The sequence below is a fragment of the Rattus rattus genome, chromosome 2 (assembly GCF_011064425.1).
Source record: "Rattus rattus isolate New Zealand chromosome 2, Rrattus_CSIRO_v1, whole genome shotgun sequence".
Classification (NCBI taxonomy): domain Eukaryota; kingdom Metazoa; phylum Chordata; class Mammalia; order Rodentia; family Muridae; genus Rattus; species Rattus rattus.
Window position 1 is genome coordinate 157,937,469 of NC_046155.1, and position 23,263 is coordinate 157,960,731.

The 23,263-nt window shown below is 34.6% G+C and overlaps 1 pseudogene; it reads right to left on the reverse strand.

Moving 5' to 3' along the window:
- Positions 1 to 16,957: 16,957 nt before the first annotated feature.
- On the reverse strand, positions 16,958 to 20,044 carry LOC116893352 (annotated as a pseudogene).
- Between the last annotated feature and the right edge of the window lie 3,219 nt (positions 20,045 to 23,263).

Here is a 23,263-nt window from a genome sequence, read left to right on the forward strand (position 1 = left end):
CTCTGGATCTGTCAGCCAGCCCCAGTTAAATGTTGTTCCCTTATAAGAGTTGCTTTGGATATGATGTCTGTATTGGTGTGATAGGCCTGACCATGCTTTTGTTTGGAACAGTGTAGATTTGGGGACTTTGGAATTGGAAAGCAGTGGAATCCTTTATTGGAGCTTAATAGGTTATCCTAGTAGGAATAGGGAAGACTTTGTAGCTGAGAGTGATTTAAACTGTGCAGACCTACCCAAAAGGTTTCAATCAAGAAGCATTTCAGTATAGAGACTGTTTCATAGTACTTTGGTGAAGAATATAACTGCTCTTTTCCATTGTTGCAAGAGTTTGCCTGAGACTAAGGTGAAGAGACTTAGATTAATTTCTTTGATAAAGGAGGTTTCAAAACATCCTGGTATAAATTCTGGAGTGTGGTTGCTAAAGTTCACCATTATGAGAAACATTTTAAAGAAAAGGAGCAAGCTGAGAAAGGACAAATACAAAGTATATGGTTTAAGCATTATTATGAGATGATTCCTATGTATTAGGAAGTAACATGTTAAGGGAGAGGGACTTTGGGACAAGATCCTACCCATCTACATTTAGATCTAGGCATGTGGGATCCCAGGAGACAGGTATGCAGATCTCTGATTTCAAGGTCACTCTACAGAGCAAGATCCAAGACAACCACAGTTACTTGGTGAAGAAGTTGGAAAAGCTAGTGATAAATGTAATAGAACAAAGTGGCAATGCTCTAGCTCCTGCAAGCAGCAGAACTCGATTGCTTCAACGATGTGGCTCTGGTTATAGAGTGAAAAATAGAAAGGACTAATGAAACTATGCTGGTTAGCTAGAGCTAACACATTAGTGGGGATTAAGGAAAAAAAACAGTATCACTGAGGTGAAATCTGAGAGGCATTTTCAGGGAACAAAAAGAAGCTGTGTTCCAGAGATAGCCAATGTTGTACCTCATGCTGCAGCTGTACTAGGTAATGTATAAGAATCATATAGGTAGTAATGCTACTAAAAGCATGAAAGGGTCATGAAGAACAACTGGGGATTGGCACTGTGACAGGTTATTGGTGAAGGTACAGCCAGAGTTAGAGTTGATGGCACAGGACTGAAGGGGTCATTAAAAGTAGTTGAGTCTTGACACCAGGAAGAGCCGAATATAGATCCAGGCATGCTGGTACACACCTTTAATCCAAGGAGATAAAGCTAAGCACATCTCTGAGTTCAAGGCCAGCCTAGGCCAACACAATAGCACGAGAGTCTATCCGTGAAGCCTAGTTGCAGTTGAAGACCACAGTGTATTAGAGATGCCAAGACCATAAGATGATCACAAAGAACAGTAGCAGCAGTGGATTGGAGTCATCCAGAGCCTAGAGTTCTACATAGGACTGAGCCGGAGAGGTGACACAAACCCTTTTCAGGAGCCCAGCAGATTATGCAGTGATTATAGACATTGGAACAGTAAGCTGTAACAATGAAGTTCCTTTCAATCCCTTGAAGACCCCAAGATGTTCAAGATACCAAAGCTATGAAATATCTGCTGTGGATGGCTGTTAACAGAGAGTGAAAACATCCCACAATAAAGAAGTTTGTTGTACTCCACAAAGATGAAAAGGGAGTTGGAAATTTGAAGACCACTCTGATGTATAAATAGACAGAGAAACAGACAGAAAGACAGACAGACAGACAGACAGACAGATAGATAGATAGGTAGGTAGGTAGATAGATAGATAAGGGGATGTAGAGAGTTTGGAGTTTGCCCAGCTGCTTTCCTATCTTGCTTTGGAAATTACAGTTAAGTTATTGGATGAACCTCAGAAGAGATGTTAAATTTTGGACTTTTAACATTGTTGAGACTGCTACAGAATATGGGGACTTTTGAAGTTGGATGAATTGCATTTTTCATTATGCTACAGCTAGGAATGACCCACCATATGCACACATCCATAGACACATATATTTAAACAAGCTTTTGGAAGTCAGGTAGTGGAATGGAATGGTTTGTACATACGTGGTCCATGGAGTGGTACCATAAGGAGTTATAACCTTATTGGAGTAGGTGTGTCACTGTGGATGCAGGCTTCTGCTAGTTCTCAGAACAAGAGGTGGAACTCTCAGCTCCTCCAGGACCAGGTCTTCCTGGATACTACTATGTGCCTTCCTTGATGATAATTGATTGAAACTCTGGACCTGTACTCCAGCCCCAATTAAATGTTGTCATTATAAGAGTTGCCTTGGTCATGGTGTCTGTTCACAGCAGTAAAACTCTAGCTAAGAATAAATAAATAAATAAATAAATAAATAAATAAATAAATAAATACATACATACATACATACATACAAACATACATTTTATACATATTATTTATACATACACACACACACATATAAATTATGGTCATTGTGAGGAAGTCTGAATTTTCCTTTATATTGGACAAGAGCATGCAAAGGAAGAATTTTTTAGTTAATACTGTAAACTCACAAGGGAATGATATAATATTTTAAACCACAAACTTGACTTGTTAGTCATAAAAGATAATTTAATTACATGATTTCTACAAGATACCATATTTAAAAAGTGCATTAGCAATGTATTTTTCTGTTGACAATCTATACAAAAGACTAAACACATCATGAATTGATTCAAAATGTAAACTAATCCCATGACTGTGATAATTGAATGACCTTAAATATTGATGACAATAGTTAATGTGATAGAATCCACATTATGTATATAGGTCTGTACTATATGCAAAACGTCTTTGTATATAAGTCATAGATACGATATTTTCCTGATCACACCCGAAGATATTATGAATTATAATACATGTAGTTTCATCTTATAAAGTATACAATGGGGGGGGGTTGAATTACAATTGTAGTAAGAAAATTAACTAGTTTTCTTTAATTACTCCTACATGATTATATTAAATACATTTACTGGTAGACTGCTCTCTTTGATAGTAATTAGCTATGATAAGAGCTATTATTTGTTGAACAATATTGTTATTAACATGTGGTGGAAAAATTGAACACTGCTTAAAAGTGGCGTAGAATGTTGAGAACAGAAAAATTATTAATACATGGTTTCTGAGAAGCAACATTCTGAACAGTAGAGAGTAGGCTATAAATGGATAATTAAATGTGAAAATTAACTTTGTTTCACAAGGATTAATTACCTATGTGAACTACATAAATTGTTTAAGCTTTATTATTAAAAAATGTGTGTTTTGAATAGTCTGTGATTATCTTCCACGAGTAGTAAGTCTATCTAATTTTAGTCTAATCGCTTACTACCTATGGGAGTATAAGTAGAATTCATGGTTACTGTCAACTTTTTATTCAGTTCAAGGTCAAGTTGTAGTCATGCATATGCTTTGGCCATATGTCACCTAAATATTGTGCCATCAGGCGAAATTTGTAACATAACATACTCAGATTCTTAAAAGTATCACAGGAGATGACATAGTACAGAAAGATTTTGCCCTGCTTGGCCTCTCAGTCCCTAAGGGGAAGACCATGACATATTTTAACTAATACAATTTTGTTTCCTGCCATGATGCTGGAAAAATTTTTTTTGTGTACAGGAGCTCCCACTGGCACCAAAAAGAATGTATATCACAAAAAGTATTTACTCACTATGAAAAAATATTGTTGAGGACAAGTAAAGTTTAAAAGGAGACTATGTGTTTCTAGTTATTACTCATGCTAGTCTGAACATATTTCTCTCTCTTTCTCTCAGAGACCATTGAACAATGATAAGATGTTCTGATAATTTGAAGAAACCAAGATAGTTCAGTTACCTTATGTAGAGTAGTAATATGATTATTTGAAATTGTATATTGTACCTAATCTGTTATACATTTTAACATAGATTTATTTGGATTTTAAACATTGAAATCTCGATTAATTTTATACCCACTTTAGACTAAGGACAACAGATTATTAGGTAACAAACTCAATACTAAAACTTTTCAGCACACATTTTGTTTTTGCATATTCAACTTGCCAAATGACAATTAGTACGGTACAACATTGATAAATGTTTTATGTGGGTACACCAACAGAGCAAGTTACTATCTTAGAAGAAAAACATATCTTTGACTTTTAATTTGCAAATGTACCATCAATAGCATTAAACTAAATAGTAAACATATATCTACCCTAGATTAATTTTTAATTATGACGTTCTAATGTTTTCTTGCATAATTTTTATTTAAAAAGAACTTACTGAATGTATTTATTTCGTGTGATAGTTGTATACTTCATGATCAATGTGCATATGGAGAAGAGAAGATGCTTATGAGATATGGTTATCTCCTTCCTTGATGATTTTGAAATGGAAAAACAACAAAGAAAAGAGTGATTAAGGCAAAGAAGTATCCTATACTGCAGCTATCAAGGTTTAGTAAGTCTGTTCACCTCCTGATTTTAGCCTGGTGAAAACTCTGTCAGGCTTTGACCTAAAGAACGTGAAGGTGTTTTATTTATTTGTTGTGATATCAGGATAATACATGTGTAGTCATTTGTTACCTTATGAAAATTATAGTCATTAGTTTCTGGAAGGGACCCTAAACACTGTTTAACATTTCTAGATGACTAAAAATGGCAATTAAAAACTATTCATTATGTGTTATGGTAACCATTTGTTGAAAGGAGAAAACAGGCTGAAAAACCTATATGCAACCATAAACACTGAAAGCAACATTTGTAGGTAAAATTAATACTGGCATGTTTGTGATATTAAGTGTTATAGGGTTTGGAGTAAACAGGTTCACATATGAAACCTTTGTTAAAGATGTCTGTAAACTGTGCACCATTCCTTTTCGATGTGATGTTTCCTCTTCTCTTCAGTAAACACAAAGCAATGCCTTTTATCAGGACAGAAAAAAGACATTGGAAGAGAAGCGAGGAAATCAAAAATACTCTTGCTGTTGGTCAAAGAAATTCAAATGGAAGTGAAAAGGAAAAAGTTTGGTGCTATTGAAGTTATCTTTTATATATTTAATCAACACAGTGTGTATCATCACTACTATGATGGTCACCATTAACAGCTTACTTAAATTTTTACATTTAAATTGATTATATATATATAATATATATACATACATATACATATACATACACATACACATACACACACACACACACACACACACACACACACACACACATATATATATATATATATATATATATATATATATATATATATATATATATATGGGGGTTTTGAAAGCCTGCATGTTTGCAGTTGTCATGAAGGACAAGAAAGAGCATCAGATACACAGAGACTAGAGTTACAGATGGTTTTGGGCCACCATGCTTGTATGGGGAACTGAACCAAGAACCTGTGTAAGAATAACCAGTGCTTAGCCTTTCTGACTGGTGTGAGGTGGAATCTTGGGGTTGTGATGATTTGCATTTCCCTAATGACTAATGATGCTGAACATTTATTTAGGTGCTTCTCAACCATCTGGTATTCCTCAGTTGAGAATACTTTTTTTATGCCATTTTTAATAGAGTTATTTGATTCTTTGGTGTCTAACTTGTTGAGTTCATTGTATATATTAGATATTAGCCCTCTATTAAATGTAAGATTGGTAAAGACCTTTGCCAAATCTGTTGGTTGCCCTTTTGTCCTGTTGACATTGTTCTTTGCTGTACAGAAGCTATGCAGTTTTCTGAAGTCCCATTTGTCAGTTCTTGATCTTAGAGCATAGTCCATTGTTGTTCTGATCAGGAAAATTTCCCCTGTGCCTGTGTTCAAGGCTCTTCCCCACATTATCTTCTATTTTATTCAGTGTATCTTGTATTATGTGGAAGTCTTTGATCCATTTGGACTTGAGCTTTGTACAAGGAGATAAGAATGGGTCAATTTGTATTGAACAATGACTGTTAATTTCTGTTATTTTGATCTTTGTGTTGATCTTGTATTTGTGCCTGCTAATATGTGTTTGAGATTCTGTTCTATTGGTTTTAGTTGTGTGTAATTAGTTTTTTCTTGTGTTCACTTGACAGTAATTAGACTCAAAGGCATGGAATTTTTCTTCTAGTGTGTTCTGTGTAGGACTTTGTTAGTGGAGAGATATTATTAAATTTGGTTTTGCCATGGAATATCTTGATTTCTCCATTTATCTTCATTAAAAATTTTGCTGGGTAAAGTAGTTTGGGGTAACATTTGTGGTCTCTTAAGGAGGTAAGAATGGGTTGATAGGTATTCTTCTTCATACTGACCTCCAGTTGAACAAGTATCATTTGTTGAAAAAGCTATCTTCTTTCCCCAAAATGGTTTTAGATTCTTTGTCATAGATCAAGTGACTATAGGTGCATGGTTTATTTCTGGGTCTTCCATTCTATTCCACTGATCTACGTGCCTGTCTCTGTATCAATACCATGTAGATTTTTATCACCATTGCTCTGTAATACTGCTTAAGGTCAAGGACGGTGATTCCCCCAGAAGTTCTTTTATCTTTGAGAATAGTTTTTGCTATACTGAGTTTTTCACTTTTCTAAATAAATTTGCAAATTTCTCTTTCAAGTTCTATGAAGAATTGGATTTGAATTTTGATGCAGATTGCATTGAATTGGTAGATTGCTTTTGGCAAGATAGCCATTTTTACTATATTAATAATTACTGTGAATTCATGAGTATGGGAGATATTCCTAACTTCTGAGAACTTCTTCAATTTCTTTCTTCAGACACTTGAAGTTCTTGTTCTACAGATCTTACACTTCATTAGTTAGAGTCACACCAAGGTGTTTTATATTATTTATGGCTATTGTGAATGGTAACAGTAGATGCTGACAAAGATGTAGAGAAGTAGGAACACACCTCCATTGTTGCTGAAATTGCAAATTGGTACAATCACTCTGGAAATCAGTCTGGCGAATCCTCAGAAAATTTGACATAGTAATACCTGAGGACCCAGCTATACCACTCTTGAGCATATACCCAAAAGATGCTCCAACATATAATAAGGACACATGTTCCATTATGTTCATAGCAACCTTATTTATAATACCCCAAATATGGATAAACTTAAATGTCCTTCAACAGAGGAATGAATACAGAAATGTGGTATATTACCACAATGGAGTACTACTCAGCTACTAAAACCAATGACTACATGAAATTCTTAGGCAAGTGGATGAAACTAGAAAATATCATCCTGAGTAAGGTAAGCCAGTCACAAAGAACACACATGCTATGCACTCAGTAATAAGTGGATATTATCCCCCAAAACTTAGAATACCTAAGAAAAAATTCACAGATCATATGAAGCTCAAGAAGAAAGAAGAGCAAAATGTGAATACTTCGTTCATTCTTAGAAGGGGGAACAAAATACTCATGAAAGCCAATACGGGAACAAAGACTAGGGAAAGGACTGAAGGAAATATCATACAGAGATTTCCCCACCTGGGGATCCATCCCATATGCAGCCACAAAGCTAGTCACTATTGCTGATGCAAAGGAGCTTGCTGACTGGAGCCAGATATAAGTGTCTCCAGAGAGGCTCTGCCAGAGCCCTACTAATTCAGATGAGTATGCTTGCAGTTTATCATTGGACTGAATAAGGAAACTGCAATGGAGGAGTTAGAAAAAAGATTGAAGGAGCTGAAGGGGCTTGCAACAACATAAGAAGAACAACCCGACCCCACCAGAGCTGCCAGGGACTAAGTCACCAACCAATAAGTACACATGAAGAGACCCATGACTATAGCCTATATAGCAGGGAATGACATTGTCCAGCATCAATAGGAGGAAAAGCCCTTAGTCCTGTGAAGACTCATTTCTCAATGTAGGGGAATATCAGGGTGTTGAGTTGGGATAGTATGAGTGGGAATGGGACGATCCACATAGAGGTCGGCCGGTGAGGTGGTATGGGAGAGGGAGGAAAGGGGAAAACATTTGAAATGTAAATAAGCAAAATGTCCAAGAAAAAGAAAATTTAGAAAAAAAGAATAGTCAGTTCTCTTAAACACTGAAGAACACTGTATGTCCATAATTAATTTTTATTGGATATAATATGCATAGTCACATAATTTCTTTTAGTGCATGATATTGCTGAACTGTTTCCAAAACAACAGTCTATGAGTCATTTTATACAGCTATAGAAGAGATATCAGGCTTGTCCTATTGATAGTATGATAGAAAATAAATCTTAATTCATGATAATAGCATCAAGCAAATGTTCATAACACAGAAAAATTCAGGATTTAAAAAAATATCATTAAGTGGTCTCTTATTAGCTGTAACTTGTGAATGAACATGATGTGTCTCTCACCCATGATGATCTTCTGCCTTGGAGTCCAACATTTTAATCAGTGTCCTGTTTCCTCCAGAATTACAGTTGTCATGGTAATTTTTCTGTTAATCTATTTTCGCACCTTATAAAACAATAATTAAAACCATTCAAACTTCAATTACATTTTGAAGCTTTAAGAACATTACTTGTAACTATGATGTTTCAAGAAAAACTATTAACCTGCACTAGTTTCAAATTCAAGTCAAGTAGGCCCAATAATAATCACTCTAGGAATTAATCATATCAACCTCTCTTCATATCTATATAAATGCTTTCCCTACACCAATATTTTCCCATGATAACTATCTATTATTTGTAATCTTAATAATAAAAAGACATTTGAAAAATATGTGACTTAACAGAAGCCATATTATTTATACCATTTGTATCTCACTCATTAACATGTTAATGATGAACACTTCCTAATGTGTCATTTTTAACAGGGTTTCCTCAAAATTCTTGTCTTCTAGTCTACAAACACGTCTCATGTATTAATGTCCGATTCATCCTAGTCATACTAATTAGCATCTACCTGTCCTGGTTTGGTTTCTATCAGTATGATAAAAATTGTGAAACAAAGGAAACAGACAAGAAAGGGGTCATTAAGCTTTATGGCTACATTCATTCACTAGGAAGCCAAGGTAAGAACTCAAAGCAGGAACCTGGAGACATGATCTAAATTAGTAACCATGGTGGGATGCTTCTTACTTGCTTGTTCTTTATACCTTGTTCAGCTTTTTTTATTTTGCACAACATAGAACTCTTTACTCAGGGGTGGTATTACTCTTAATATGCTACACCACCCCATATCCACGATTAATCAAAAAAATCCTCATAAACTTGATAAGAGGTTAATATGTTGGAGGAATTAACTCAATTGTACTTCTCATTTCACCTACCATCCAACTTTCGTCAAATTCATCAAAATATAATCAGGATACTGACAGCTATATAGAGGGCATGAATCTTTTTCTTAAATGATGAGTATGATTCTTTTCCTAGTTAATACCCTACCACTGGCAATATTTTGGCCTCTCCAACAATATCGTTATCAATAAATGGTTCATAAATAACTTACCTCTATTTCTTATATTACCTGCTATTATTATTAACATTCTAGATGTTTTGCTGTAGAACTTTGAATGGTAGCCATAATTTAATATCTCCATTAATATCAACTATATGGACCAAATTTTTAGAGTATTTTTAAACCAATTGCGATATATTGGTATCAATGGAAAAAACTAAGTCAGTCAAAATACACTTTTGAATATTGCTTACCTATCTGACTATAGAAAAAATCCTCAAAATATCTCTCATATACACAAGTATATGTTCAATAAAATTATTATACCAAAAGTAATGATCAAGTTATTTTGGTTTCTTTTTTTTTCTTTTTTTTCAGAGCTGGGAACCAAACCCAGGGCCTTGCATTTGCTAGGCAAGTGGTCTACCACTGAGCTAAATCCCCAACCCCTTGGTCTCTTTTTATAACTGCATTCCTTGTGTCTTTACTGTAATCAGTTACTCAGTTATAGTCCCAATACTAAGACCGACCAGTCACAATTGTTACTCACTTCTCATGACTCCTCTTGCCAAAACCAATCTACTGACTTTGAGATACCATGCATTTCCCTATTGTTTTATAGTTAACATCACTCCCTATTCCTTCACAATATGCTAACTATTCAATTACAAAGAATTCTATTTTAACAAGTAATTAGAACAGTAATTAGGACCTTGTGTTGCAGGTACTCTTTCATCGCTCTTGCCATAGTATAATTAAATGGTTCACATATATCTCATAATAAATATAATTGGAGAATTACTGATAAAATTATCTACCAAATTCTGATCAATTTTCCACCTAGTAACAGTAAAAATGATAGACTGGATAGATTGTATTCCTCTCTAAAAATGGATAATTTGTAGAAAATCCTATAAAACCTAATAGAAAAACAATAACAAATTATGTCCTCCTTTTCACATTAAACTGAAGAATGACCAATGGCATTTGCCATCATCATTATTATTCCAGTATAGAAACTTCAGTAATGAGTATTATAAAAGTCACATTGGGTTATTAAACCATTACACAGCCATTTATTTATTGGCCTACTCTATTCAGCATGTCGTTAGGAAGAAACCAGTCTTTTTTCAGGACATGTGCATACTACTATTTCATTCTAGACTTTTCCCTAGCAATCCACAATGTATCAGACATACGGGCTGTACTTTCATCTGCCATTCATACCTTCTGAGAGGTAATATAAGTTTGAATCACCTGATAATTACCTATGTACAAACAAGTACTATATATTGTTTATGTAGTTATTTCTTCTTGATGAAAAGGCCAGAAGTATGGTTCAGACGTTCTCCTTGGAGTTTGAAAATAATGGCATTACCTCACTATTTGCCACAGAAGCAACAACAATTATAAACTATAACTTACCATGAAGACACGAGTCTTCTGATTCCTTTCTCTTTATTCATGGCTAATATTTGATGTCAGTAGTTTTCTTGATTGTAAGCATTATAACTAAGATAAGGTAAAATTCCCAGTCATTTAAATTCCCATTTCTAATTGCAGGGAAGTTGCATCCATGAAAACTCAACAATATGATTGCCTAAATAAGACTTGTATAATGATGACACCAGGGGGCATTACAAAAGATATCAGGGTAGTTGTTAAAGGCACCATTTATATATTAGCAGAAAAGCAGAGCTAATGGTTGCTGACGAAAGGAGAACTAGTTTTCTTAAAAAATGAATCCCCTTATAGGCTAGTCCTAAACAAATGTACATATAAGCACCACCAAAGAGACTCAGTAAGGTTCATATGTGTGTATAAAAATAATTAAAGAGACGAGGTAATAAATATAAGAGAAAGAAGGTAGTAGGTAGATGAGGAAGTGGAAGACGTGGAAATTAGATAATTATTCTACACTCATGTATGTTATTCCCCAAAACAACATTTTTGGCACAACAACAATTTCTCTGCTACTTGAAATATTGTCATGCCTTTAATAGAATAAATGTGAAGCAGGTTCCTGTTCTCCACTGATAAAGATGTTTCACCTCTAATTATTGCTTTCCACTTGATCTTATCTGTCAGTATTATAGCTCTATAAATTATTAACAATGTGTCTTCATGCAACATGATCTAATGGCCCATCAGAAAGAAATTCATATACATCTAAAATCTATTTTCACCCTTACAAACAGTCAAGGACATGCTGTTTATGTGTCTCATGCTACCTTCTCTAGTAATTTACTGATCTAGGATACGGAGATAATTACACACACACACACACACACACACACACACACACACACACACACACACACACACAAAACAAACACACACACACAAAATTCCCTTATTTCATCACCCCATTTTAATACCAGCATGATGTTCGCTCTTTGCTTATGCCATTCTATACTCAACCTCAATAAATATGGGGGATATTTTGCCTTTGCAATTTCCAGCATTATTCAATGTCATCCCTTTCTCTGACAGGTTAATACATAAACAAGAAAATATCCACATCATACTTTTTTCAAATAATCAATCCTTATTGTGAATATAAGTTGTAGACTTCTTTTTTCAATCCAGTGATCAAGATGCCAATTTGTTGAAAAAACTCATTATTTGCCAAAATTTGTTTGACCTTCTGCTTCCCAGTCATATTAATTCTAATAATTCTCACAGGCCAAATTGAAGATAAAATATTAAAATGGAAGACACATGGAAGATCACATAATTAAATATTCTGAATCTATGAACTGCAAATGAAGAATTGATTCCCTCACGATAGTCTAGAAGGGAACAATGGGACCATCATCCTCTAAAGCTGAGGAGAAAACATAATCAGAATATGTGAAGAAAAAATATATTTTTTCATGGGAAAAAAGGAAAAAAATCCTTAATCCATTTATTTGTTTTCCTTGCCAGTATCATGTGAGTATATAGGAATGTTCTTTAAAGCTGAAATAAAGCCATGATTTATGCTATGTAAGGCCTTTCTCTCTCTCTCTCTCTCTCTCTCTCTCTCTCTCTCTCTTTCTCTCTGTGTGTGTGTGTGTGTGTGTGTGTGTTTGTATGTGTGCAATAATACAATAATGATCCTAGGTTTTAACAAATACCTTATTAAATATATACATGTATATATAAATTTATATGTCACTACACTTACTTCAATGAGAATATTCATATACATTAGCTCTATTTTAAATGGCTAAAATGTATAAAGCTTTAGCCACTTTTAGCAAGGTACATCTAAAGTCACTAATAAGTTGTACATGAATATTTGTCATTCATGCTCATTTGCAGACATTTGAAAAGAAAGTAAAGAAATAGCTTATAAATATTAAGGAATAGGAAATTCCTTTTCAAAGATGGCATATTATCCTTTTGGCCACCTGGTAAACATGTTGACACAAGAGAGTTGCTTAGTTTTTTACTTAAAGCAGAACACATCAGTTCTTCAAGAAAAGGCTAAGAACTGATGATGGATGTACATTAATGAAAACAAGTAGTCTGACTTTGACTACATGAATAGTGAAGCCTTTTTCCGATATATTTTATAGTAGGGCAGCAGGCTTCAGAATGCATAAACAAAAAAAAATAAAAAAAAAAAAACAAAAAAACAAAAAAAAAAAAAAAAAACATTTTCTTCTCAAAAATGCACAATGAAGACTATTTGCTCTGTGTCCAGTGTTAATTTTGCACAGAGTACAAAGATCTTCATAAAGCGTGACAAACATATTTAAAATAGTCAAAAGTATTTACTATAAATCATTTCTTATAAACAAAATCATTTACTCATTTGGAAGATGAAATATAGATTTGTGAAGATTTATTTTTCTTCTATCTTTCCCTTTATCTATTAAAAAGTATTACTAGCAAGTACCATTGTCAGTGAAGTTAATCTGAACTAATAAGCTATGTTTTCCTTATTACATTAGAATTTTTGTGTGATTTACAGTTGAGAACAAATGTTCTCAAAAATTATTTTCATGTGATATATGATCATGTTTGTATGCAGATGTATGTAGCCAATCCTAACAGTGCAGGGCCTAGGAGAGGCTGGGAGCTCTCCTTTAATATCACTCTGAACCTCATTTCTTTTAGACTAAGTTTCACTGTACCTGGTGTCTACCATTTATATAGGAGGTCAAATATCCACACTCCAGGACTGCGATTTTAGGCCTACAAAGTTTCACTTGGCTTTTTAACTTGAACTGGGCATCTGAACTCTGGTCCTTTTGCTTTCCTAGTCATGGTTTGAGCTCTGTGGATTTAAACTTCTTAACAGATAAGGGGGATGCAATCAGAAGTAAACATTTTCCATGCTTCTTGTAGCTGACTAAAAGACTCTGCCCTAACTATTATTTACATATAGCCTACTTAAGTAGAACAAATGATAGCAAAATCATTGTTTGTATTTCACAAAAATGGCTCATAAAGGGTTATGTTAATGGACATGTCATGCTATCTTTAAAATGCTTTCCCCATAATGATTATCAAAAGCTTAGCTGAAAGTTAACATGAAATATAATTTAAAACATTTAACTAATAGTTTTCAGGAGACCATGGTGATTCATGGAACTCAGAAGACAGGCTGGAATGAGGAAGGTATTAAAATATGGAATAAACAACATTTTATATCTTATTTCCTTGACTTTTCTTAGTCTGATGGTTTACATGTCTTCTGTTAGTGACTATGAAGGCCACATCAGCACTCATTTTGCAGTCCTCCATCTATACCCTTGAACTTCATCATCATTTTGCATTCTTAACCTGGCCTATTATATTGGAAAGATTTGTTATATATCTATGTTTATCAGAAGAGTTTTACTATTTACAACTTGTTCAAATACATTGACTAGAAGTTGCACATAGAGTGCCTATCGTCTACATTGTGTTTGTTACAAACAAGCACAAGTCAAAAATCTATGTCCTTCAGGAACGGACATATTCCTGAATATTCTAAGAAAGCCTCTCTCCTTCTTCTGCTACTTTTTCTACCTCCTCTTCCTCTTCCCCTCCTTCTGTTTTTGTTCACATTACTAGTTACTCAAAGACTATTTTACTGTATTCATTTACTGATTATATCTCCAAACAATCCAGTCTCTATTGTATATCTTCTTAATGATAATTGAATTAGCTACATTACTTACTGAGTTTTCTAAGTAGATTTACTTGTATATTTAGTTTCCAGTGAGTCAACAAATTATTTTGCTTTTAAATGGATTTGGGTTAATGAGAAAATAATAGGGTCACCAAATAAGCAAATAACCTTTTCTTATTAGATAAAGACCCTGGACCTCATGACACCATCTAGAAGCTTCAATTTTAGAAAATTTAGAAAATTAAACTAAAACTAATCCAAGAATGGAGTCATCATGTCCCACGTCCTGGACTGAGCATATTGGATTGTCAGAGACCATGGTATTGTTGACATTCTGTGTGTATTTTAAATGGTGATTTAGTTTCAGCAAATCACCATGTCATCATGTTGTCTTATGTTGATTTATAGAGTAATTCATGAATATTTCAATGTTGTTTATATTTAATTAGTAACTTTTAGACTTTATAGTAGTATAAATAATATAATAGGGGTTATATTACTGGCTTCATGCTTGTGTATACTTAATTAACTTTGTGACAAACAATTTGTCAAAGTTGAAATACTGCTACATATTTTTTTTCTCTTAAAGGCTACACGTGTTCAATACACTGGATTATGTCTTGAGCAATCAGTTTTGTTGTTGTTGTTGTTGTTGTTATTTTAGAGATTTGTTCCTGTTGATTTAAACTCTTATTTTAAAATCTAAGGGTATCATACTTAATAGAATGAAAGTTAGCATTTCAATTTAGAACTGTGACTGTTGAATGGTATTTAGAGCCATCATATTAGCAGCAGTTAGAAGGACAAATGAGTGTACACCAATATTTTAAAATATCTTTTCATTTTTCTGAGGATTAGAAGTTGCTATATGAAGTCTACTTTGAAAGGTCTTGTAATTATTACTGCAAATTCTCACTAAGATTGGTTTTTGGCATTGCATTCCAGCTCATAGCGCACTCTAACTCATTCGAGATATCCATAATATTTTTATGAATGAATAAATCAGATAAAGAAAAATATTAACTAATTTTTTTGATCCACGTTTCCATTCTTTCTGTTTGTGACTGCCTTGTGTTCTTGAGGCAAAACATCCCAAATTCTGGCTTTTGTCTGTTTGCATTCTGGGATTCTTAGTCAAAAGCAAGCTCTTCTGGTTGACGCCTGATTGTCACATTGTACTTTTGACTCCTTGCAATTTTCGTATGCAAAATTTTCTAGCAGTGCATTGGAGTATCTTAACATATATTGTGTGAAATATCAAAAACATAGAATGCAATTTCATTATTATGTAATAAAGATGTTCATGTGGTTTTAGATGAGGACCATGCTAACAATGTATAGTGTGTGTAGTTAGAGAGCATGTCATTATATTTCACCTCTACAGAGCATAAAAAAGCAAAATAAAAATTTATTAAGAATTTTAACCTTCTACTTCAATTACATCATGGGAGTGAGTAAAGGATAAACAACAGAAAAAAGAAGATGGTTCAGAAGAACCTCATTTTGTGTAAAATATGATAAAATAGACTATCCAGCATAACACCCTTACAGATGGCCACATTCTCTGAATCTGGACATTACTGTGTGATGTGAACCTACACAGAGATCAATGGCACGTAAATGATTGTGAAGTCTTCACTTGGAAGCATAGTATAGCAGTGTGTGTACTGGAAAACTCATGTGTTACAAAAGTAACTAAATATGCACTGGGAGAGGGTGCTGCTGTGTTGATGTGGAGATAAAATCTCTGGACAAGTCTTATCATTGTATCCTTGTACTGTGTAGGAAAAGCCATCCTGATTTCTGTCCAATACCACCACCTGCAGTTATGGTGGCTACTCAGCAGTCAGAATCCAAAAGAGTATTCTTTTTGTTTGTTTTTGTTTTGTTTTGTCAGTTTTTGTTTGCTTGTTTGTTTGTCTTTGTTTTTATTGTGCAATGTATTCTATTTATTAACTTTTACTTATTACATATATGTTTGTTTTTGTTGTTTTCTTCCAGATGGGGTCTCTTTGTGTAGACCTGACTGTCCTAAAGCTTATTCTCTAGATCAGTCTTGCCTTGAATTGAGATATCCACCCACCTCTGCCTCCAGAGTGTGGGGATTAAAGGCATGCACCACCACAATCCAATGCACAAATCTATTGTACATAAGCAAAAATGATTTCTCAATGACATTCTTCTTTAATTCTGGCAGAGGAAGCAGAGGCATGTGGATTTCTTTAACTTTAAAGCTACCCTGGACTACATAGAGAGTTCCAGGAAAGACAAAGATATACAGAGAGACCCTGTCTCAAAACAACCAACAAGTACTTATCAGTGTTCATATAACTGGCACGTAGACATATCATCAGTATTAACTACATCTCTTTATCCTGGCTAACTGTTCATTGTGGACACAAGGGACACTACATGCTATGTGGTTATTAGTAGTAAAAATACATTTTCAGAGATAGGCATTCTGGAAGAAATGTACTAAAATAAATTTAAAGTAATAGAGTCGCATGTTGCAGAATCTTTGATCATGCTGTGAACACCAAGATTGTGTTGTTTCCTTGTTTGTTTTCTAAGTTAGACTGATCTTTTCTGTCTGAATCCTCGTCAGTGAGTTGAAACGAGTATGCATTAGTATTATCTTCTTTCAGCTCTGAAATCTTTTCTGGTAAAGGTACACTGTGAATATCAATCTCTGATGTGTTTACTATGGCCTTTGTTTTTAACATCATTGTATCACAAAAAAGGTAGAAATGGCCACTCAAGCAGTCAGAGCAGCATATATAGAATATAAATGGAAACCAACAGGAGTCCCACAGGATTTACAGAATAAAAGGTTGTATGTACTGGCAATGAGAGAACCTTCTATGCCAACCAAAAGGGCTCTAACAAAATGATGCTGTTTGTGACTCTGGAGAAGGCCAGGGTGCCGAGGGACCAAGACAGGTCCCAGGAGAGGTGTACAGTGTTGCCAAGCACCACTAGGCAACAAACACAATGAAAACAGGGTACATCTCTCTGGCTCCAACTATGCAGGCAGTCGCAGGTCAGCAGGTGACACTTCACTTCAGATCCAGAGGACCTGAGAGAGAAGAAACCTTCCACCTCCGGAGTGTCCTACTCAATGGAGGAAGAAAGAGGTGTATCACGAGAGTCAGGACAGGACTGGGCCTCAAAAATCCAGAGATGGCAGTGCAAAAAAGTTGCATTTTTTAAATTTATTTATTTAGGAACTTTTTTTATTAGTTTTTTATTGGATATTTTTATTAACATTTCAAATGTTATTCCCTTTCCTGGTTTCCTGTCTATAAGCTCCCTATCCCCTCCTCCTCCCCCTTCTTCTATAAGGGTGTTCCCACTCCCAAACCACCCTCCGTTCCTGCCTCCCTACCCCGATATTCTCCTTAAAACTCAAGAAACAGGGGCAAACTACTTAGCTATTAAAAACAATGACCATGAAATTCGCAGGCAAATGGATAGATCTAGAAAGTATTATCCTGAGTAAGTGAAGTGAAATGATTCAGTCACAAAAGAACACACAGGTTGTATACTCAACTGATAGGTGGATATTTGGCAAAGAGCTTGGTATACCCACAATACAACTCAAGGACCACGGGAAGCTCAACGGAAGGAAGATGAAAGAGTGAATAGTTCTGTTCTACTTATAACAAGGAACAAAATAATCAAGGGAAGTAGAGGGTGGGAGGGACGTGGGAGGTAGAAAGTAAGGGGAGGGGAAAAAGAAGGGCAGAATCAGGTATGGGAAGAAATGGGAGAGAAGGTCAGAAAATTGAACAATGGTGTGCAGCAATGGGGGATGGGAAACTGGATTCAGCAACCAGAAAGTCCCAGGTGTCAGGAAAGCAAGAGCCTCCCAGGTGTCCACAGGAATGACATTAGAAGAAATACCCCACATAGGGAAAACCTGGCTCCCTGGTTGAGGGATGGGGCCATCCACCCATCTCCAACATTTAAACATAGAATTGCTCCTGTCTAAAGGAAATACAGGGACAAAGAGTGGAGCAGAGAGTGCAGGAAAGTCCATGCAGAGACTGCTTCACCTGGGAATCCAGCCCACACATATATAGCCACCAAATCCAGAAACTATTGCTAATGCTAAGAAGTGCTTGCTGACAGGAGCTGATACAGCTGTCTCCTGAGAGACTCTGCCAGATCCTGACCAATACAGATGTGGATGCTTGAAGCTAACCATCAGACTAATCCCAGGAACCCCATTGGGGGAGTTACGGGAAGGACTGATGGAGCTGAAGAGACCCTATTTGGCATCAGTGGGAGGGGAGGCCCTTGGTACTGTGAAGGCTCAATACCCCAGTGTAGAGGAATGCTACGGTGGAGAAGTGGGAGTGGGTGGGTAGAGGAGTACCCTCATAGAAACAGGGTAAGGGGGGATGGGACAGGGTTTTTGCAGAGGGGAAAACAGAAAAGAGGATAATATTTGAAATATGGGTAAATAAAATATCAAGTTAAAAGAAACAGTGATCAAAAGATCAATTAGCCTCTGCAAGTTAGTTTGCTACAGAGAATAGTGACCCAAGAGATGCAGCCTGCAAATTTAGAACTCCAAATTCCAAAGGTAAGTCAGTCCCTAAATGTTAATGATTATAAGATATTAAAGTCATCCTTCCATCAAATCACCACAAGCAAAAGGAGGTGGAGGATACGTTTTTTTAAGGAAACTATAGGTTTCATAAAAACAGAAGCAGATAAAACCAGATACATTTATTTTTGCTCCCCAAGGCTTCCAACCGGAAAGAGGATTGTACTAGTGGAGCATAAACTTAGTACAAACCTCAGTGCAGATGTGCGATGGGTATTGGGAATTGGGCATTGTAATCTTAGTGTATCTATGCTAGCAATGTAAGGAATTTCGGGAACATGCTTTATCAGTTACATTACTATGTACAGTTTAAAGGAGAAAGCAATAGTCAATTATAAATTCAGATATTGTCAAATGATTTGTTTATTATGAAAATCAAATAAGAAATGTAAAAACTTCCTTCAGCAAGAAAATTTCTCTTCTCTAACCCAAGTAAAGGCTGGTGTTCTTTGAATGGATTCAGTATTATTGTATTTCTCTGTCTGAGGGTATTCACTCTTCCTAATTCATTATGCTAATCCCATGTCCTAATCGAAGCTCTGGGTAAGGCCAAACATTCTTTTCACAAGGGTCCTCTCAATAAGAAAAATCATGAAATGTTAATCAACTCTAATTACTGTTAAACCTACTTCAATAATCACATGTTAAAAGTTTAATGCTATAGTACAGGGCCAGTCAGCTATTTTTAGCACTGTCACCTGCTGGATATTCACTATGGACACTATACTGAACATCTGGATTGCCACATAAATGCTCATTTTCACCCTTGGTCAGTGAAGAAGAAACATGTATTAATATTTCTTCTTACATTTTCATTCATACCTAATGTACAAAGTTAAGTTTTATTTTCTTGCAAACTCGAAGTTCATGTATCTTCAGTAATGAAAACAGTTTCATTACACACTCTGTCAAGGGAACCCTTGACAAAGCCTTTTTAAGTTACCTGAAGCAACATTATGCCAGCTGCCTTCAGCATTCCATTTTTATCTTCTGTCATGTTTGTTTATTTATCTGGACAACAAAAGCTGTTCCTTAGCCTTTAGTGGCTATCTTTTAATTAGTGTTTGCGAAAAACAAAACCATGGAGATATTCTTTGCCATTCTTATTTTCACAGCTTCTCTATTTTCTCCTTTACTTACAAAAGACATAGAGGAGGATCATTGCATTGTTTTGTATGAATATCTGAAGAAACGCCAGCGTTGTGTTTCCACAATAGCTGTCAGAGATGGCCATTCACCAATAATGTACTCTGCTTATCAAAGAATTGCTGTTTGTAAAGTAAACTCTAAGATGACACTTGGTCTAGCAGCCTGTTACCATCATAATATCATCCATTGCATATTGACTTAACACTGTAAATGTTATAAGACAAAGAAATTTTCTGTTATAGGGTTTTAGGCGATGAGAAATGGCAAATATAATTTTTTTCAGCAAAATTAGTGAAGGGATTTTATAGCTACTGCTAATTTTCCTGCTTTTCTATTTTGACAGACTGCTGTTGGCTTTAAACACATGTGTGGTGCTTATCATAAGAATGACAGCTCAGATGATTTTGAATATTATTTTCTTTTCCTTCTTCCTCTCTGTCTCTCTGTGTGTATCTGTGTATCTCTGTGTGTTTCTCCCTCTTTCTCCATCTATCTTTGTCTCTCTGTGTCTCTGTCCCTCTCTGTCTCTGTCTCTCTCTGTCTCTGTCTCTCTCTATGACTGTCTCTCTGTGTCTGTGTCTCTCTCTCTCTCTCTGTCTCTCTTGTCTGTCTCTCTCTCTCTCTCTCTCTCTCTCTCTCTCTCTCTCTCTCTCTCTCTCTCTCTCTCTGACAGTGCCTCAAACTATACTCATGGCTTACCAGCAACCTACTAAATATCTGAAGGTTAGGAACATACCTTGGGCAAAATGCTGATATAGACCTATTAACATTTCTGTATAAAAACGAGGTGACATTCATTGTATTGAAAGGAAATATATTATTCTCTAATGATTAAAATCCACAGAGAAATTACAGTATTTGAAAAATATCCATTTCTTCTTTTCACATTACATAACTGATGAGAAATATGTGCTTCATTAAAATGAAATTGAAATGCAAAATGCTTTTATTTGTGTCAAAAATTTACAAAAAATAATAGAAAACTATTAATATTTTAAATATATAACACATGTCCTCACTCACAAATACAAAGTTTTAGGTTTAAGTATTATAAAATGAAAAGCTGGGAAAGTTTGATATCAAAAATATATACTCAACACTAATATTCATTGGATCATGTCTATAACCATGTATGTTAATGGGGAGGTACGGTGCTCTTGTCTCAGTCTTTCAAAAACTGAGAAGACATCCACCACCCCTTTTTATGGATTTTGGTACTTGAATTTAACTTAAGCATTATATTAGCTTATTTTTATAAGATTTAAATAACTTTTCTATTCTCTCTATGTGCTTTTATACAGCCATAACATTACTTGAGTTACATCTTCTTACCAAGAACATAAAATAGAGATTTGCTTTCAACATTCACCATGATTTCCTGATATTGTTGGGCTATAACAAATATAAGAGTGTACATGCTAGTATATTTATGTGAAAATGGATACAGTCATAGAGGATAACAAAAAAAACTCAATTTGCTTCTATATAAAAAATTCTTCTAAAGGAGATATTTTTATAGTTAAGAAAATGACTGAGCAAAGGTTTTCTAAAGCAAAGGAAAGATTTGGAGTAGTATAGCAGAGATCTCTTTTTCCTTCATTTCTTATTTCTTCCATTCCCCCTTTCTTACATCGTTTCATCGTTTTGGTATTTCTTTCTTTCTTTCTTTCTCTCTCTCTCTCTCTCTCTCTCTCTCTCTCTCTCTTTCTTTCTTTCTTTCTTTCTCCTGTCCTATGTCTCACTCTTCTGCCTTTCTCCTTCTTTCACTTCCATTCTATTTTTCTAGGTACTTTTACAATAATTTGTATTTTTAATGTGTTCTAGATTACTCCAAGCAAGACAAAAGTGCTTCTGCTTGCTGTGACTATGGGTTGTAAATACAAGGCAAATCCCATCCCTGTAAAGGAGCACCAAACCTTCCCTTTAACATACGTGTTTACAGATGTGATCCAATAATATGGGTTTTGAGTATGTATTCTTAATATTAAACTTCTCCAGCTCTAATTTAAAATACTTAAACCTAAAACTTTGTATTTGTGGGTGAGGATGTTTGTTATATATTTAAAAGATTAATAGTTTTCTATTCCTTTCTGTAAATTTTTGATAAAAATAAAAGCATTTTGCACTTCAATTTCATTTTAAAGAAGTGCATGTTTCTAATCAGTTATATAATGTGAAAAGAAGAAATGGATTTTTATTTTTTCAATTACTGTAATTTCTCTGTGTCTTCTAATCACTAGAGGATAATATATTTCCTTTCAATAAAATGAATGTCACCTTGTTTTCATAGAGAAATGTGAATAGGTCTCTATCAGCATTTCTGCCCAAGGTATGTTCCTAACCTTGTAATTTGTTCTTCAAGCACTTTGCTGATTATGCAATTATTCAGAAGATAATTTTAATTGTATTTATAGTATAAGTCTAATATATATATATATATATATATATATTCCATGTATACATATATGTATATATCATGGATTATGATATATTACTGAAGAAATGAGACATTGTCATTCTTGTAGAATTGGTTTTTTTCCTTGTTTTTCTTTTTTTGTTTTTCCTGGGAGGAATTTATACTAAGAGCAATTTCTAAGCCTGAGTCAGGTAGACTTAAGTCCAGGACCTAGACTTTAATCTCCCTTACATAGAAAAATCTATCATCAAATAAATGTAAATTGTTGAGTTTCAGTGAATGAAATTAGCAACAAATAAAATGCATTTAGTTATGTGCTTTTTTTTCTGGGATCTTTTTGTTTGCTAACTAACAATGATTTAGAATGTAGTTTTAGTTTTGGAAAAGTATATTGATTTTTCTCTACAATTGAAACTTAAATATTCAGGTATGAAACTTAACTTTACAAAAGTATAAGTATCCAGCAAATTGGGGAACAGTCCCAATAGCTAGACATAGGAATTGCTGATAATACACTGTAACTGTGCCTATGTTATTGCATATTTCGTAAAAATTGATCCTATTTTCCACTCCTATATATTTGTATCTAAAATTACATTCAAGCTACAAATTATTTCCCATTAAAATTATGGGTGTTCTTTGGATATAATG